Below are 21,556 nucleotides of genomic sequence, written 5' to 3'. Positions count from 1 at the left end.
GAACTCAATTACACCCCCATTGAAAGAGCATGTTTGGCATTAGTGTTCAACACACAGAAACTACGACACTATATGCTAAATAATAAGACAAAATTAATTGCTAAAATTGATCCACTTAAATATCTCTTGTCCAAAGCTGCTCTCACTGGCAGAACCGCCAAATGGGTCATGCTCTTAAGCGAGTTTGACATTGAATATGTGGACAGAAAGACAATCAAGGGACAAGTCATTGCAGATCAGTTGGCTGAAGCTCCACTTCTAGGCGACCATCCTCTTCTCACAGAATTACCAGATGAGTTCATTATGACTGTTACCACATCCTCCACATGGAGATTGTATTTTGATGGCTCCTACACTCAAAATGGATCGGGGGCAGGAATATTATTAGTCACACCTCAAGGAGATGGCATCCCCAAATCATACAAGATAGCCTTTGCATGTACTAATAACATAGCAGAATACGAGGCCCTCATCACAAGTTTACGCTTGGCTATCCACTGGAAAATAAAGGAATTACAAGTCTATGGCGATTCCCAGCTCGTCATAAAACAAGTCAATGATGAATACCAGACAAAAGATGATAAACTCCTTCCCTACCGTACCATGGTTGAAGATATTAAGCAACATTTCACGGCAATCAAGTTTGATCAAATCCCATGAACAAACAACAGGGCTGCAGATGCAATGGCCACCATTGGCTCCCTCCTTCAAATGCTAGCACACAGTCAGAAGTGCGAGTTCTTGGTCGAGCAATTATTTATACCAGCATATGACCTACCAGAGTCTGAAATGGTGTGTGTTCTCGTTGGTCCCGAGTCCCCTTGGTATCAAGAAACCTTCGCTTTCCTCAAAGACAACACCATTCCCCCACATCTCACCAAAACCCAACAACAAACTTTCATCCGCCGATGTGCCTGTTACACCATCCTTGCAAACACCTTGTTCAGAAGGCATTTTGATGGTTCCCTCCTAAGGTGTTTAGATAAACAAGAAGCCGAATGGGCATTACGCGAAGTACATGAGGGCATCTGTGGGGCACACTCAAGTGGACTCACATTGGCTAATTTTTTTTTGAGAACGAGATACTATTGGCCTAAAATGGAAGAAGATGCATACAACTATGTGAATAAATGCATCCCTTGCCAACAGCATGGCGACAAGATTCATGCACCGTCACAAGAATTGCAGCCATTCATTACACCATGGCCCTTCTCGCAGTGGGGGCTCGATCTCATTGGGAAAATCCACCCTTCATCTTCCAACGGACATAAATTCATTATCACCGCCACTGAATACTTCACCAAGTGGGTAGAGGCTATCCCTCTTACTTTCACCACCGACAAGCAAATATCCAAATTCATCTTGAACTACCTAATCTGTTGATATGGCATCCCAAAAGTTATCATCACAGATAATGGTAAACAATTTAAAAACCAGGATGTCAAAGAACTCTGCCAAAAATTCAACATCCAACACCGCTTCTCCACTCCATATTATCCCCAAGGCAATGGCCAAGCTGAGGCTTCTAATAAAACCCTAATAAAAATCCTCAAAAAGACAGTCAATGAAGCGGGCCGTGATTGGCACCTCCAAATCCATCCTGCATTGTGGGCCTACCGCAACTCCATCCACACCCCCACAGGTGCCACTCCTTATTCCCTAGTATTTGGTTCCGAAGCTATCCTTCCCCTTGAGATCGAGATCCCCTCTCTAAGGGTATCGCTGCAAAACATCCTACCAGAGGAAGAATATAGAATTGCCCGCTTACAAGAGCTAGAATTGTTAGATTAAAGGCGCCTCAAGGCCTTGAATCATCTCCGGGTATATCAAAACCGTCTGCGCATGAGTTATCATAAAAAAGTCAGAACCCGAGAATTCCAAGTTGGTGATCTTGTCCTCATGGAGAATCAGAAAAATCTACAAGAAAGAGAAAAGAAAGGCAAGTTCGAGCCTAATTGGCTTGGACCATATGTAATCACAGCGAAATATGGATTAAGAGATTATCAGTTGGCTACTCCTGAAGGTGATCCTTTGGATGATCCGATGAATATCATGCACCTCAAAAGGTTTTATGCTTAGTCCTCAGAAAGTCTTAAATTGTCAAAAAAAAAAAATGAAAAAAAAAAAAGATCCCGAAAAAATTGTCACTTTGGTGCAAACCTGGCAAACAGGCACCTTATGATACAAAAAAATTAAGAAAAAAAAGAAAAAAGAAAGAAAAAGAAAGAAAAACAATTCGTGGTGCTATGGGCAAGTATCTTGGTGAAAACCTTTGTGTAGGCACCAAGGTAAATAACCGGATCCACTGTCTATCATGTCGATACTACAAATCATCTGCCATCTAGCCCACTCATGCACAACATTCTGTAACGTCATAAATTGTACGCACTTGCTAAAGCAATACAATTTCACACCTAGTTTAGCACCCGCCTTGGCGCATTTTGCATTTTGCATTGCATTTCCCCTTTAGCACTTAATTAATCAAATTAATTAGGTCTAAGGTCCTATTTCATCATAAAGTTGGGCCCTTTCATTAAAGCGTGCCCCTTTCATTTTATTCCTCCAATACATCATTCAATCAAAAACCCTAATTAGGTCCTATTCTGAGCTTGGGGGCTTGATTTCGGGGGTCAAAACATCTCGAAATCACCTGTAACTTCGAGATTCGCTCTAAAATCATCATATCCGACGGCCCTGAAAATTTGGTGAAAAGTTGTCGGGACCGTGGCGCCCGGAGTGCACACGGTCCCGGACATTTTTCCCGAAATTTTAGGAGCACAATCCAATCATAAAATAAAGCTTAACCCCAAGAAATTGGCGGGAGATTCAATCTCTAGGTCGGCCAAAAGTTGGAATTAAGACCTAGGGTTTCATACATAAGAGCTCTCTTTCTTCATTTGAAAGGATCTGATTTTTTGGCTAAAAAAAGGACCTTCTATGCAGCAAAAGAGCAGATCTTTGAAGACTTCAGCAACATTCAACATTCATCCATCAAGCATTCATCAATTTCATTCATCCACTTAGGGCTTGGAAGACATTGAAGAGCAATAGGGGATCACCGACTGAAGATTGGCTTGTACCCCTCCCTTGGGGTTGGGTATGATTTCATGTTGTTTTCATGTCTTTGCATAAGCTTCGTTATATCATTTGCGTTCATGCTTTAAATCACTTTCCATCTTGATTTGGAGCATTTACATTATCATTTACAAGCAATTAGGGTTTACTTTCTAGGTTGCTCTAGTTTGCTTACTTGCATTTTAGGATCTTGCACACACACAAGGTCTGCACACACATTACTTTTACAATACAACTTGGCTATTCGTGGAGGTGGAAATCACCAAAGCGGGGGTTTGACTAAGGCAAAACCCTATATAGCCACCCAAAACACCTTTTCAGATATAAGTGCAGATTTCGGGATTCAGACGACGCCGCAAGTTGCAGATCTGGAAGAAGCAGACGGAGACCGAACCATACACCAAGTTTCAGAACAGAAGACCAGGACAAGGGCGCTAGGCGCCCTGGTCCTGCCAGGACAGGGGCGCTGGGCGCCCTGGTCCTGCCAGGACAGAGGCGCTAGGCGCCCTGGTCCCTGGGACAAAGGCGCTGGGCGCCCTGGTCCCTCTGTCAGACAACAAGTTTTCGGCAGTTCGGACAGCTTTCTAGGTTGCAAAACAGTAGTTTCAGGAGCAGTTTCAGGGGCAGAATCAGGACAGTGGCGCCCACGCCCCCATCCCGAACATTTTCACTCAGATTTTGACTCCGGGTACGCATTTGCATTCTTGTCTTGTCCTTGTGTTTACAACTTTCCATAGTTTAAGTTCAATTCTGCAATCTTGTTATTAGTTCATACTTGCACTTTGGGGTTAGGGATTGAACTTGCATCATTTTATCTTTCAATTACAACAAAGGAATAGAAACCCTAATAGGTAGCCCATGGCTCTCTCTTCCACAAAAAGAAGTAGCCAATTGTGCGATACCTCTAGGCTCTTTCGTATTCCACAATGTGTGTCAAAAAGTAGGATTAGGACATGTTCGCCTAGTCTCGCTTTTTCCCCTACACATTTTGGTGAACCCGACGTGAAATCCTATTATTGCTTGCTCTTGCATTGCATTTGTTAGATCTAGATCTAGATTTAGTGTGTTTCATTTAAGTTTCATTTTTTTCAAAAAAAAAAAAAAAGGAGGAGAGTGTGTTTCTTTGTTTTTTTTTGCATTGTGTGTTTAAATTTTATGCAACTTTTATTTCAAAATGTCAGATTTCTATTTACAAGATGTTCATATCCATGATGATGTATGCAATTATGTTGATTATGAGTATAGCCAAGATGAATTAGATGAAGCTTTAGATGAGTTTTTGAATCCTAAAGATACCAAACCTTCATTTTACCAAAAACTCATAAACCTTGTTACTATGCCATTTCGTTGTGATGAGAAAGATAAGTTGAATGATTCCTCTCAAAGGTACATTCCTATCAACTCTTCCACTAAATCTAGTAACATGGTTGTTTTCAATGATCCCCTCTATGAAGAGATGTCTCCTTTTGAATCAAAAGATAAACCTTTTAATAGATATGATCATGCTTTGTTGGATGATGCTCTTGATGACTTTGTGGCTTTATCGAAATCTTTAAACAAGAACAAAACTTCTAAATTAGTTAACATGATAAACCTAAATGAGCATAATAAGCCTCTCTTTAAAGTCGAAGGTGCTTATCCTTCCCCCACCTTTCAAGTTCCTAAATCACCTCTCCTCACTGTCCAAGGAGGGTGTGGTCATGATTCCTTTCTTACTCCGAATAAACCTATCATCACTGTGCAAAGAAGAAAACCTATAAGTCCTTATAGTTATGCCAAGCAATTAACTAGAGAGAGTTATCATGCGGTTGCCCATACTTATCATCCTAGAAATAATAGGCAGCCCAATCCTCCTCCTGTGACTCTGATTTCTCTTCCTAATCCTCAACCAACTCTTCCGCAAGCTCCGCGTATTTCACAAGTTCTTGGCAAGGAATATGATCTCATAGAACAACTTAAAGCTACCCCTGCTAAGATATCCCTTTGGGATTTGATTCAAACTTCTTCCGCTCATCACAGAATGTTACAAGATGCCTTGAAAGATTTGAATGTTCCTCCACCTAATGCATCTAGTAATATAGTATCTTTAGTTAACTCTGTGATGAATCCTAAAGCTCAAATTGTGTTTACTCAAGATGAGTTGCCTACTAGTGGAATTCAACATCAATATGATCCCTTGATGATTGTGGTTATCATAAAAGACACTGCTATAAGACGAGCACTGGTAGATAATGGCTCTGGCCTTAATGTGTGTAGCATTAATCTATTGCATAAGATGAATGTGGATACATCCCTTATTAAGCCTGACTCTCGTCCCATTTGAGGCTTTGATAATGTGGCTAAGTCTTCATTAGGTATTATCACCTTACCCATCACGGTGGGACCTATTACTTTGCCTACTCCTATCCATGTTATGTCGGGAAATCTAACATACAACTTGTTATTAGGGAGACCTTGGATTCACAGTATGCAAGTTGTCCCCTCTACATTGCATAGACAAGTTAAATTCATCTATAACAATAAGACATATACCTTGATAGGTGATACTAAGTTTCAAGCTTGTTTGCAAACATCTACTTCCAAAGGGAGTTCTTCTAAGTCTTCCTCTTCTGGTGATGACTCTTTACCTATGGACGAATCATCACCCTCTGATAATCAAAGTTCTTTGGATGAGCCTGAAGTGCCTAAAAAGATTCTTCTCAACTTGAATCGACACATGAAAAGGCTCTTGATCCTGAAAAGGTTCTCGTAGAAGACGACTGGGGATCTCTTGATTTTAATCCCACCTTTGTAGGTGAGTATAGGGTCCCTTCTAGAGAGCTAAAAATTGAAAAGAAGGAAGAGGCTAAAAATCAATCAATCTTACCTGAACCTATGAGCAATAATTTTGTGGTCGCTTCCCAAACTTCTTCTCCTCACACCTCTAATTCTGAAGGATTGGATTCTTTGTCTTATGAAAAACCACCTTCTCTTTCTCAAATGGCTGATCGTTATGGTTGTGGTTTCCATATTCTAGCTAAGCATGGGTATCATGGAAATGGTTGTGGCGCTCACGAACAAGGGATAAAGGTTCCTCTAGAGAATAATCTTTATGATGTGACCTTTGGACTTGGTTTTAATCCTTACAAGCGCACTAAAGCTTCTAAGAGACCATGTACTAGTGTTAATACTATTTCTACATCTCTACCAATGAGACACCCTGAGTATATTGATAGGGATCCTTCGTGCGCCTATGCTTTGGATGTCTTTCCTACTGATGACGCTTTAGCTGAGTTTTTAGGAGCATATGATACTCTTCCTCGTTATCATCACAATAGGGGACTTCCTTATTGTTTGAACACTGAAGCCTATTTTGGAAAAGAGATTGATAATGATGAGATTGTGAAAGAATTCCCTCAGTTAAAGGATACTCCTGAACAAAGTAATCTTCTCACAAGTGACACCATTGATGTTAAGATGGATCCTGGCAATGAAGAAAAAGTTATTAAAACTGGAAAGTGTTTGGATGAAGAAGAACAAAAACAATATGCAGATTTATTGCATGAATTCCTTGAGATCTTTGCTTGGACATATTCTGACATGCCTGGTATAGATCCTAAGATTGTTACTCATAATATTGTCTTAGTTCTTGATGCTAAGCCTGTGAAACAAAAGATTCAAAAAATGAATCCTAAGGTAGCTTTGCTTGTTAAGGCTGAGATTGAAAAATTATTGGAGGTTGGATTTATCCGCCCTATTGATTATTCCCCGTGGATTTCAAATATTGTCGCTGTGGCTAAATCAGATAATAAAATAAGAATGTGTACCGACTTTCGAGATTTAAATAAGGCTTCTTTGAAAGATGATTTCCCTCTCCCAAACATTGACATGATAGTTGATTCCACAGCAGGACATGCTTTGTTATCCTTCATGGACGGTTTTTCAGGATACAATCAAATTTTCATTAATCCTCAAGATCAATTCAAAACTGCTTTCACCACTCCTTGGGGTACGTTTTGTTGGGTGATGATGCCTTTTGGACTTAAAAACGCAGGCGCAACTTATCAACGAGCGATGACCCTTATCTTTCATGATTATATGCATAAGATTTTAGAAGATTATGTTGATGATATTTTAGCCAAATCCATTCTTCGTATAGATCATATTAAGATCCTTTGTCAAATCTTTGAAAGAATTCGTAAATATCACATGCGCTTGAATCCCCGAAAATGTGTTTTTGGTGTGGATAGTGGAAAACTATTAGGATTCATAGTTTCGCATCATGGGATTGAGGTGGACACTAAGAAAATAGATGCTATTGTCAACATGCCACCTCCTATAAATGTGTCTCAACTCAAAAGCTTACAAGGAAAGATTCAGGCTATTCGTAGGTTCGTATCTCAACTTGCGGATCGTACTTTTCCTTTTACTCAACTTCTCAAGAAGAATATTACTTTTCAATGGAACGAAGATTGTCAGCAAGCATTTGAAGATTTAAAAGTATATTTGGCTAATCCTCCTATCCTTCAACCTGCCGAACCTTCTAAACCCTTCCTTCTTTATACAGCTACTTCCTCTCATGCTCTCGCAACATTATTGGTACAACATGATAAAGATGGTAAAGAGTGTCCGGTTTATTATATAAGTCGAACCTTACTTGATTATGAGACCCGATATTCTGCGATAGAAAGAAAATGCTTGGCCTTGGTGTTTGCGACTCAGAAATTGAGACATTATCTTTTGAATTCAGAAGTCCACGTCATGGTAAAGTTTGATCCTTTGAAGCATCTTTTCTCTAAAACTGATTTATCAGGACGCCTAGCTAAGTGGGTTATGATGTTAACTAAATTTGACCTTAAATTTGTTTCACAAAGAGCAATTAAAGGGCAAGCGTTGACCGATCACTTGGTTGAGGCCCCTTCACCTTTCTCCTTCCCTAACCCTGAGTCTTTTCCTGACGACTTCATTCTGTGTACAGAGAAAGATGAAACTTGGGAGTTGTACTTTGATGGCTCTAAGTGTCGTACGGGATCGGGGGCAGGTGTTGTTCTGATTTCTCCTACAAAGAAGTCCATTCCCTTATCTTATCGTCTCAATTTTCTATGTACCAATAACATTGCCGAGTATGAGGCCCTTATAGCAGGAATAAAGGCAGCCTTGGCTCTGAATGTAAAGCACATACATATCTATGGAGATTATCAATTGATTATAAGACAAGTAACAAGACTGTATCAAGCAAAACAAGACAAATTATCACAATATAAAGACCTTGCTATCTCTTTGTTACAAAAATTCGATTCTTATACCATGGAACCTGTTCCTCGAAAAGATAATCGACATGCGGACGCAATGGCATGTGTGGCTTCTCTTGTATCTTTAGAGGACCCTGTGGTTGATCTTAAATTTGTTATTCACAACCTTATTTCTCCAGCTATTGTAGGTGATTCTAGCCTGGTGACATGTTGCGACTTTTTAGACTCAGATGAATGGTATTCGCATATCGTAAGATACTTGACCGATGGTACCTTTCCTGATTCCGCCAATAGAAACACTAGGGCTAGAATCCACAAGTTGTCTACTAGATATATCATTCTTTCTAATGTTCTTTACCGAAGGGGTTATAACGGTCTTCTCCTTCGTTGTCTTAACAAATCGGAAATCCCTGTTGCTCTTGAAGAGGCACATTCAGGTGCCTGTGGGGGGCATTTTGGAGGCAAATCCTTGGTTCAAAGATTGCTTCGTATGGGATATTATTGGCAAACTATGCAGAAGGATTCTTTTTCATTTGTTAAGAAATGTCATCAATGTCAACAACACAATAATCTGATTCATGCTCCTGCCCAAGAACTTCGTTCCCAGGTAGCCTCTTGGCCTTTCTCTGCATGGGGGTTGGATCTCATCGGTAAAATCTCTCCTCGTTCATCTTAAGGACATACTTTCATTATAACCGCAACAGATTACTTTACAAAGTGGGTAGAAGCTGTTCCTCTTCGCTCTACTACTGCTGACGTGATTTGTCGATTTCTTCTAGAAAACATTATTTCTCGATTCGGGATACCTTCCACTATAATCTCAAATAATGGGACATCATTTAAGAACAAAGACGTGAAGAAATTCCTCGAGAAATATCATATCAAACATCGATTTTCTACACCATACTATCCTCAATCAAATGGTCAAGCCGAAGCATCCAATAAGATAATTGAACAAATTCTTCGCAAAACCGTGAATAAGCATGGTAAGGATTGGAGTACTCAGCTAATCTATGCTCTTTGGGCCTACTGAACGAGTGTACGAATTGCTATAGGAACTACCCCTTATAATCTTGTTTATGGTGCTGATGCTATTATGCCTTTAGAATTAGAGATTCCATCACTTAGAGTTTCTCTCAAAGGTATAGTAGATGATGACTCTTATAGAGAGCAAAGACTTCAACAGCTTGAGATGCTTGATGAACAGCGTATAAATGCTCTTGAGCATATTCAAGCGTATCACAAAACTCTACAACGGAGCTATAATGATAAGGTTATTCAACGTTCCTTCTCAGTAGGTGACTTAGTTCTCTATGAGAATCAGCGCAATGTGAATGCCTTACTTGAAGAAAAGGGAAAATTTAGTCCTAATTGGCTCGGATAGTATATTGTTATTGAAGATTATGGATCAGGTGCTTACAAAATAGCGGATGTAGACGGTACGCCTCTTAAAGAACCTATAAACGCTATGCACTTGCATAGATACTATGCTTAATTCCTCATTCCTTATCATTCATCTATTTCCTTTTCACTTCTTCAAAATTGGATAATATGTTAGCATATCTTTGTTAGAGCAATTAGAATTAAATGATATGTTGTTTAATCTATATTGCTTTGTTCCTGACAAGCGTGTTTCTTTACTCTCTAGTTTGTCTTGAATTCATTTATGTAAATTGCAAAAGATTTACATTTTCATTATGTTGGCATATTATACAATGTCTTTATGTGTTAAGTTGAATTGTGTCATGTTGTGTTTAAGTTCAAATTAAATCACATTAGTTATATGATTCTTAGGCTTAACACATATTTCTTCCCTATCATCAACGTAGTACTTGATCAAATATTTTAATTAAGTCACACATGTATCAATTTAATCATGGAGCATTGAGAAATCAATCACATGGAAATTAAATTCAGAACATACATGTAAATCTACCAAATGTGTTAGCCTTAATCAAAGCAAAACATACATTGTTTTAGGCATTAAAGATAACACGTTTGAGACAAAGAAAAGCATGTGTGTATGTATATATATATATATATATATATATATATATATATATGTGTGTGTGTGTGACTCGTATGATACAAAAGTAGGTCACTATACAAAATGTGACCTATCCTACATCATGAGATCATCTCCTATCCCTAGGGCTAGTGGCTGGAGAGTGACGACTAGACGCTCCCTCCGGGTCCGACCGTGAAGGTGGACCCATAGGTGTATAGTGTGATATAGACCGTGAATGACTCTGAGAGGAACTCCTACGATCCCTATCCATAAGGATCGCGCGATACGAGGTAGCCTCGGCCTGAGCTGCTGCTAGGTCACGCTGCGCCTGCTGAAGGTTCTCTGATAGAACTCTCTCTCTCTCCCTCCATATTTCCACCTGTACTCGAAATGGGGAAAACAAGTCCTCATACCGACCCGCGTTCCCCTTAGGCCTATAAGCAACCTGTGAGGAACTAGGGATCTGTGCCCTCGTGGAAATATCTGTCACTGCTTGCTGGATCAAGGAGCGCCACTCCTGCACATTAGCTGTAGCAGTAGAACAAATCTTGTATTAGTATCATTCTATATCATCAAAACATTAATCAATCAATATAAACCTACTATACCTGGATCTCCCTCACGCCAGTAGGGATCATGATATGGTAGCATCTGTGACTGGGAACTGCTAGGCTCCCCGCGCTCGAATGATTTGTGCACAATGGGTGCAGGTCTCCGTATCACCTCGTGTTCCCCCTTTTGAGGAATATGAGGAGGATCCAAGGCTATGGTATCATCTCCTAAATGGTGGGGAGCTGCATCTGACTCCTCCTCGTCATCTCTATCCTCCTCCTCCTCATCTGCATCCTCGCCCGCATCCTCGTTCTCCTCATCATCATCTCTATTTGTGTCATCCTCCTCTCCTTCCTCCTCCTCCTCGGCACTAGGCTGATCTCCTATGGGTGGATCAGGATCTCCTGCCTCCTTATGACCCTCTCCCTCCTCTGGCTCCTCCGATCTGGATCCCGGATCCTCATCTCGGTCTCCATGTCTCCATGGACCTGGATGGCCTGTCGGGTGATTCGGTGGAAAGATAGGCCCTGAGTATGTCCTCACAAACCATGACAGATACATGCGCTGTGCTCCGGGATCTGCGGAGTAATCAGTGACCACATCCTGATCGGACCCCTCTATATCTGTGATCTCGATATCATCTATTGTAGGTCTCGCTACTGCTCTGGGTCTGGGAAGGACTCGTGAGTGTCGAGTATAGATGGGTACATCGGCTGGAACACACTGCTCTAGCCCAAACTGCCTCCGTACTCGGTCAAAGTAGAATGGGACTATGATATGTGGGTATCGTCCTCTCAGTAGGCGGTTCCTCTGTAAGCATGCTAGCTGCCTCTCCATCCCATCCCATCTGTGCATCCGCAGATATGGTCTCCATACTATCACCTCAGCTGTCAATCTGTCAAATGTCACTCTCCAATGTAATAGATCCCCAAATCTCCACTCGCTGGTAAGTGGATAGGCAAACACCCTGGGTCGCTCGCTAGCTGCACTCATCGGATAGCCGACAGGCCTGGTACATGTGAAATGCTCAAATATCCACACCTGCAGAAGTGTGCATGTCATCAAGCTACAACCCTGTCCAAAAACATACTCCTCGAGGTCGTGATAAAGATGTGCAAGCATACTCCGACCCCAAGCATATACTCTCCTATGTCTCTCCATAGCCCTAATGCACCATGTGAGACCCCCATGCATGTGCGTACCTCACCCATTAGGGCAGACAGCTAGTGCAATGATGGCAATCATAAGATGTCTCATGAGGGGTACCTCTCCGGTAGGATGTAAGAGCCAGCTGACCATGATGCGACCTCTCGTCTCACTCGGCATGACTCTCCCTATGCAGTATACCTGCTCCCTCTGATGGTCCTCTGCTGATCGATCGATCACGTATGTCATGGTAGCTCCTCTGATCGGTAGGCGAAGTATGCGGTACACATCCTCAAGTGTCACTGTCATCTCCCCTATTGGAAGCTGGAATGTACATGTGTCAGGATCCCATCGCTCCATAAGTGCCATCAGCATCGCAGGGTGGAATCGAATGGCCGGCATGAGGATCATAGACCACAAACCTACTATAGACAATGTATCTCTCTTTGCTTGAGTCAGCCAGGAATCTGATCTCGCAGACTGCGAAGAATCTGCCCCGCAGTGTGCTCTCTCATGTACGGGAGACCCTGCGATACAAAAACATCAGTGTAATCAGTACTCAATCATCACAATCATCTATGCCAAAAACGAAAGTTGTCGAACATCGAAAGATAACCCTAGCATTCCTCGCCAAGTCCTGATTGGGACCATGGCGCCCTGAGAGGACCATGGCGCCCTTTAGGGACCATGGCGCCCTTTAGGGACCATGGCGCCCTGAGAGGACCATGGTGCCCTTCAGGGACCATGGTGCCCCACAGGGACCATGGCGCCCTGAGAGGACCATGGCGCCCCATAGGGACCATGGCGCCCTGATAGGACCATGGCGCCCTGGGTGGGACCCAGGGTCAGAATCTAGGGCCCGCATTCGATCACAGAAACTCAAAGTCAATAGAAATGCAAAAAGTCAAAGTCAAAGTTCAGTCAACTCACCTCGTCCAGTGGCTCGTCACTGATCACGGCCTCTCACATGATCTCTATCCTCATGGGATGCTCCGGTCATCGTGAAGGCATGATGATGGCTATGTGGACTCCCCTGCAATGAACAATACTCAGAAATCAACAAAGTGACAAATGCAATAGTCACTTTCAAGGTATATACTTTCATTCCTTTACCTTTACTTTCAAAACCCTAAATCTCCTCTATCACTCATTTCATCATAACTTGAGTTTGGGAAATGCGATTTTCGTACTGCTTTTTGCGTAGGAATCGTATTTTCATTCCCTTACTCCCTTGATGTTCCAAAATGTGCCCTGATGAGGCCTCTTTAGCGAACATCTCTCATCAATAATCACTCACACAATTTGTCGTAAGTAAACATGCTACCCTGTTTCACCTCCCTAATAAGCAAGCCGAAACAGGGGGGGGCATATAGCTACTTGCAAATTTCAGCACTTTCCTTAGTAAGCATTAGGTGATTTTGTGATCTAACGTGTGTTTTGTAGGGTGCGGTTCCTAACTGTGTACTGCAGATACCGCTGGGGGCTTCGTTCGACGGACTTATGGATATATCCTTTTTCAAATAATGTTTACTTTTCTGTACTTTAGCATGCATATGCACGTAGTACTCATATGACTGCTAAAGTGGGGGCTAAATGTAACGTCATAAATTGTACGCACTTGCTAAAGCAATACAATTTCACACCTAGTTTAGCACCCGCCTTGGCACATTTTGCATTTTGCATTGCATTTCCCCTTTAGCACTTAATTAATCAAATTAATTAGGTCTAAGGTCCTATTTCATCATAAAGTTGGGCCCTTTCATTAAAGCGTGCCCCTTTCATTTTATTCCTCCAATACATCATTCAATCAAAAACCCTAATTAGGTCCTATTTTGAGCTTGGGGGCTTGATTTCGGGGGTCAAAACATCTCGAAATCACTTGTAACTTCGGGATTCGCTCTAAAATCATCATATTCGACGGCCCTGAAAATTTGGTGAAAAGTTGTCGGGACCGTGGCGCCCGGAGTGCACACGGTCCCGGACATTTTTCCCAAAATTTTAGGAGCACAATCCAATCATAAAATAAAGCTTAACCCCAAGAAATTGGCAGGAGATTCAATCTCTAGGTCGGCCAAAAGTTGGAATTAAGACCTAGGGTTTCATACATAAGAGCTCTCTTTCTTCATTTGAAAGGATCTGATTTTTTGGCTAAAAAAAGGACCTTCTATGCAGCAAAAGAGCAGATCTTTGAAGACTTCAGCAACATTCAACATTCATCCATCAAGCATTCATCAATTTCATTAATCCACTTATGGCTTGGAAGACATTGAAGAGCAATAGGGGATCACCGACTGAAGATTGGCTTGTACCCCTCCCTTGGGGTTGGGTATGATTTCATGTTGTTTTCATGTCTTTGCATAAGCTTCATTATATCATTTGCGTTCATGCTTTAAATCACTTTGCATCTTGATTTGGAGCATTTACATTATCATTTACAAGCAATTAGGGTTTACTTTCTAGGTTGCTCTAGTTTGCTTACTTGCATTTTAGGATCTTGCAGACACACAAGGTCTGCACACACATTACTTTTACAATACAACTTGGCTATTCATGGAGGTGGAAATCACCAAAGTGGGGGTTTGACTAAGGCAAAACCCTATATAGCCGCCCAAAACACCTTTTCAGATATAAGTGCAGATTTCGGGATTCAAACGACGCCGCAAGTTGCAGATCCAGAAGAAGCAGACGAAGATCGAACCATACACAAGTTTCAGAATAGAAGACCAGGACAGGGGCGTGGGGTGCCCTGGTCCTACCAGGACAGGGGCATTGGGCGCCCTGGTCCCTCTGTCAGACAGCAAGTTTTCGACAGTTCGGACAGCTTTCCAGGTTGCAAAACAGCAGTTTCAGGAGCAGTTTCAGGGGCAGAATTAGGACAGTGGCGCCCGCGCCCCCATCCCGAACATTTTCACTCAGATTTTGACTCCGGGTATGCATTTGCATTCTTATCTTGTCCTTGTGTTTATAGCTTTCCATAGTTTAAGTTCAATTCTACAATCTTGTTATTAGTTCATACTTGCACTTTGGGGTTAGGGATTGAACTTGCATCATTTTACCTTTCAATTACAACAAAGGAATAGAAACCCTAATAGGTAGCCCGTGGCTCTCTCTTCCACAAAAATAAGTAGCCAATTGTGTGATACCTCTAGGCTCTTTCGTATTCCACAATGTGTGTCAAAAAGTAGGATTAGGACATGTTCGCCTAGTCTCGCTTTTTCCCCTACACACATTCCTTCTTTTCCGCCTCCCAATAAAACATGCGTATGATGATGAGTCTTCGCCTAAGTCATGAACAAGAAATGTCCCAGTGAAACTAAGCTTTTATGCCTCTGTATAAGCTTCAAGAAGTCTTGAGAAACAATCCCAAGTCCATCCTAGTTCTACTCTTGGCAAGAGGTATCATTTGGTCGCAAGGAAGAGACTTGTTAGATTTTGTTAGATCTTTTCATATAGACTTGCATCTTTTGCCCTACGACTGCCACTATTTACGACTGCCTCGGTTCTTCCATATCCAGGTATGTTATGATAGGTGCATACTAGGGCATATTTCATAGTATGGCATGTTTTGGATCCTTCTTGTATAAACCGGCGACCTGGTACTAGTGTTTATCAACACTTACCTTCTCGTGTACAAGAGGTATCGGTGTGTTTGAGGGTTTCCTTGCACGAACCCACAACTTTTTATTAGTGTTTCTTAACACTTGCATTTTTGTGTGCAAGAAATTCCTGTTTGTTTGCAGAGTCAGTCCACGCCCTGGGTTTCTCATGGCATCCTGATTTCTATAATCAGTGGTGCAAGTCACTCAGGGCAACATCAAACTAGGTTGGCTCTCCACATTTATTGTGCACAAAATCTCACCATCATTCCATCAAATCCTAAACTCAATAATCCCATGGAGTTCTCAATTGCCCCCATTTTCCTCCGCGGTCTCGCATCTCTTATTCTTCTTTCCAAATACCTCATGACTACTTCATATATCTTCCTCATTTATCCCTTCCACCCTAATTTTTCTTCCTCTATTTTTTTTTTTCCCTCACATAATCAATTCTGATTCTGATTCATGTCTTATACAGGATGTATCCCTCCTGAAACCAGACGTTGTGATCTGATCATGTCTTATACAGGATGAATCCTTCCTGAAACCAGACGTTGTGATCTGATCATGTCTTATACAGGATGAATCCTTCCTGAAACCAGACGTTGTGATCGATCATGTCTTATACAAGATGTATCCTTCCTGAAACCAGATGTTGTGATATGATCATGTCTTATACAGGATGAATCCTTCCTGAAACCAGACGTTGTGATCTAATCATGTCTTATATAGGATGAATCCTTCCTGAAACCAGACGTTGTGATTTGATCATGTCTTATATAGGATGAATCCTTCCTAAAACTAGATGATCTGATCATGTCTTATACAGGATGAATCCTTCCTGAAACCAAACGCTCTGATCATGTCTTATACAGGATGAATCCTTCCTGAAACCAGACGTTGTGATCGATCATGTCTTATACAGGATGAATCCTTCCTGAAACCAAATGCTCTTATCATGTCTTATACAAGATGAATCCTTCCTGAAACCAGATGCTCTTATCATGTCTTATACAGGATGAATCCTTCCTAAAACCAGACGTTGTGATCAATCATGTCTTATACAGGATGAATCCTTCCTGACCATTTCTTCTATAAATAGCTCCCATTTCTTCATAATCAAGATCCCCAAGTTATTGCATCCTAGTTTCATGCATCTAGGTTATCAAGAATTGGCATTTGCCTCTCTCATAAGCGTAAATCATTTTAGATAGAAATAGCATTATCATAGCATTATAATTTTATAATAATCATGTTTAGCATATCATAGCATATCATGTTAGTAGTATATCATCTTAATACCATCTTCATGCAAGCTTACATATCATACTAATCTCATCATCTTGCACCATATCATAGCTAGTTTCATATCAATAGCTTGCTAAGATCTTATTTGCATATTGAATTTAGATATTTTATCATTTGTATCCCTCGCTCTTTAGGTAGTCATCCTAGAGATCAAGTGCTCATCCAAGCTGAGAGCCACCTTGATTTGAAGGATCCTTGGAGATAGAGAACAATGGAACAATCTTAGGAGATGGACGATTAACTTGTTTTGTCATTTAGATCTTTATTTTGTTATGTTTCATTGGTATACTTGCTTGTCAATGTTATTGATTGACTAACCCTCATTTCAGGTACACATTTCTGGCACCCACGATGGGGCAACCCACTCATTCTTACAAATTTTTTTGCAGGTTCATGCCTGGAAACTACAAAGAAAGTTTTTGCGCATATAAAATTTCATTTAGAGCATGCATACTTTATTTTAGCGCATACAAACTTTCTATTAGTGCATATACACATTTTTCTGACGCATACAGTCTTTCTTATAGCGCATATAATCTCTATTTTAACGCATATAATCTCTATTTTGGCACATATAATTTATGTTTTAGTGCATACAATATTTATTTTGGTGCATTTAGTCTTTGTTCTAGCGCATACAAATTTTATTTTAGCGCATATAGTCTCTATTTTAGTGCATTTAACACAGAGAGCAGGAAAAATTTGTAACTAGTTGGAAAATTAGGCTTGTAATGCCCACCATTATTCTAAAATTTTGTCTAACTAGTTTTGTGCAGGTTCTAACAGTGTTTTGTAGGTTCAAAAGGAGTTATATTAGTTCTTTCTTTCTTACTTCATTCCAAATATTAGTAAAAAGAACTCATTTTTCTTTTTCTTTTGCAAGAGGTAAAAAGAACAAATCAAACTTCCATTTTGCAAGTTAGGTTCACACTTCCTTTTTGGGCACTTAAAAAGAACAAAAAAAAAATTCAATTTTGTAAAAAGGTAAAAAGAATTCACCTCTTTTTCTTGCATAGGTAAAAGGAACTTCATAGTCATTTGTGGTGCTTAAAAAGAATTACACTTCTCTTTTTTGGTGCTAAAAAGAATCACATTTTATTTCTTGCAAAAAGGTAAAAAGAACAACAAATCAAACTTCCATTTTGCAAGTTAGGTTCACACTTCCTTATTGGGATCTTAAAAAGAACAAAGACAATCTTTCATTTTGCAAGGTATAAAAGGAACAATCAACATCCTTTTGTGCAAGTTAAAAATAACAAGCCATATTTTCTTTTGGCACTTGATTTCTTGTGTTGATCAGGTTTGCTTTCAAGTTCAAACAATTGCTACGTGGAACTAAAATGAACACCACTTTTGTTGGAGCAACATCTCCAAATAGCAGTTATATAATCATTGCAATGAAAGATTAAAAAGAACAAGTTGTAAACTGTGTCTCGAAAGTGATAGGCATATGCTCTCCCCTTAATTGGGTGATCAAAAAGCCAAACTCACTATTTGAATGCTTTATTTCAATTCTTGTAATAAGATAAAACCTTTAGCAGGCCTACCCTCTTGAGAAGCCCATAAGGCCGATGAGAGGAGAATGACCTAAGTGGGGAACAAATTAAAGCCAGGTTTACCAACCCACTATAATCAAATGTGGATGGAGATGAAAATCATATCCAATGGCAATGTGCATTGATAGCCTTCCCCCAGTATCCTTGAGATACGAAAATCCTTTGTTTTAAAGGTTGGGAAGCCTCTTGAGGGAGTTTATCTTTCGCTACACCAAACAAAACCCTTATTAGTACAAGCCTTAGAATTAGAAGCTTCGCCAAGTCAGTAACCAAACATTTGTAATATCATAGTGCAATAGTGGGGAGGAATCCGCCCCCAAGATACTCACCATACATCTCCCAAGAAAACGATCCAACTGAGGAGAAATCCTCTTTGGTTCAACTTCTGGAAAAAGACAAAAAAACGGGCGCACCCTAGGGTGTGACAGGGTTTTTTGAGCTGAAGGAGTATCAAGCTTTGGGATATGATATTATTTATGACCCTTGAATAAAGATTCTTCTTGGAGTGTTTTTCTTGTAGCAAACCAGTGAAAACATCAAGAATTTGAAAATATCCTCAAAAGAACATACACTTCAAGTTAGATTAAGACCAAAACTACTATTGTTTTCATGAGTGTTTGTTGTGTTCTTGTCAGATATCAAACAAAAATCTTGCAAAAATATCAACAAAGTCAGGAATAACTCTACAAATTGCAGAAATCAGGTTTCATCCAACAAAATCAGAGAAATATTAACTAGTGATCCAAGTTACACAATTTTAACCAAAATCAACATTGGAGTGCTTAGTCTAGATATTCAAGTTAGTCAAATCAATGTAGTTTCCATTATCAGGATACATCATCCTTCAAATCTGGGAACTTTATTATATCATTTGACGCACTTATTCATATCAATAGGGGGCATATCGAACCCTCTATTCGACTTAGTAGGTTTGAGTATCCAAACAAGGTATTTGTTATCAAACCAACCTATCAACAATGTCAACTTTGATCACTTGTATGACCACTCCTCAATATTTAAAAAGGAAGAATCTCCATCAAAAGACTAAGCTAGCTAAAAAGGAGAAAACTTAGTCAAAAGGAACTCATAAAGAGAAGGAGGTTTCTCTACATAAACCGTGAACTCTTCCTAAAACATTGCACTTTCTTACACTGCTTTAGTATCTATCTACACGGTAAAGGAATTGATTTTGACGAAGAATCTTGGCAAGCACGTGTCTTCGAACAAAAGTCCACATTCTCTCAACATCTTAACAAAGGAGGAAAGATCAACTTAGCCTATCTACCAGAAGATACAATAACTTATTGAATCAAATAAACATGCCAGTTTGTACATGATCCCATAAAAACGACGAGTGAGACGCAAAACCTAAATCATGCATGGGACATAGAGAAACTAAAACCTGGAAGAATTACCTAAATATAGATGAGGATGATATAACAGATGATATTATCGAAGAGGCCCAACAAGACCTTGGCCTATAAAAACTCCTAGAGAAACTCATCGAAACAAACAAGCAAAAATACTTCCTCCTACTATCTAGAAAAGCTGTGAAAATTCCTGAGGATTTTGACATGGATCAGCCAAAGCAAACTGAGTGTATAAAAAGGACAAAATAAAAAACATACACTTACAACACCAATCATGACAATACAAATGATCATGACAACGCCAATGACCAAGACAACACTAATGATCAGGATAACACCAACAATGGTAGTACCAACAATGAAAACAATCCCTTTACTACACTTATGCAACAATTACAAGCACTTCAACAACAAATACGAGACATTCAACAAGGAACCACGACAAGTTACTCTTTAGAGGATATTTGTCCATATCCATTTGATAGAAGTTTAAATATGGTGTCATTCCCACCAAATTCCGATATACCTAAGTATAAAAAATACAATGGTAAAAATGATCCCCGCGATCATGTAAGAGAATTTTACACAATGAGCTTGGAGTTTGCCTACAATGACACCTACATGATGAGGTTATTTACAAGAAGCCTAAGAGGGAAAATGATGGAATGGCTTTCAAAACTCACATCTCCCATTAGATCATTTGAAGAGTTGGTGAACAAGTTTGTTTCACAATACTCTTATAAGATTCAACATGAGGTCACCATGCTTGACCTTTGCAACATAAAACAAAAGAACAATGAATCATTCATGATGTTCTTAAAAAGATGGAGATGATTGGTTTCTAGATATCCTCGGCCCGTACCTGAAAAGGAGAAAATGGAAATATTTGTAGACAACCTAAATGACTAAATGAGTTATCAAATTAAACTACAATGTCTACCTAGTTTTCAAAAGTTGATTGACAATGGCATCTAGATAGAAGAGGCCTTAATAAAAAAGGGAGTTTTAAAATTTTCTAAAGAAGGTGCTAGTTCATCAAACAACAACTATAGCAGCAACTAGTACTACAGTAACAACACATACAAATCCAAATTTTGGACAAGGAACATAAATATCGTCAATGATGGTGTAGTTGATGCTAACAATGTTAAAACAAAACAACCAGTGTTAAGATTATTAGGTACTCCCCCACCAAACAAAAATCAAGGAAACACCCATCAAGAAAACAACAATCAAGGAAATACCCATCAAGGAAACAACTATCAAGGGAATAACAATCAAGGGAACAACAACAAAAAAAAACCTGCACCATATCGAAGGACATTCACACCTTTGGGACAAACTCTTGAATCAGCATTTTGAGAATTGTTGGGAAACAAACTCATTACATTGCCAAACACAAGGGATTTTGAACCACAAGTCAAACCCTAATGGTGGAATTACATGCACTACTGCGAGTATCATAGAAACAAAGGGCATCACACAAATGATTGCCTAAGGTTGAAGAATTTGGTCCAAGATTTACTAGACAAAGGTGATATAACAATAGATGGACATAAAACCAATGATGATCATGAATCATTCAAGAATCCAGTTACTAATTATGACAAAGGTGCATCATCATCCTCAAACAACAAGGGGGCTCAAATAAATTATTTATACAATAATTTCATCAATCACATCTCAGCATATGACAATCGGATCAATGTCATTA

The sequence above is a fragment of the Cryptomeria japonica genome, chromosome 3 (genome assembly GCF_030272615.1).
Source record: "Cryptomeria japonica chromosome 3, Sugi_1.0, whole genome shotgun sequence".
Lineage (NCBI taxonomy): Eukaryota > Viridiplantae > Streptophyta > Pinopsida > Cupressales > Cupressaceae > Cryptomeria > Cryptomeria japonica.
Note: the sequence above shows the minus strand (reverse complement) of the source record.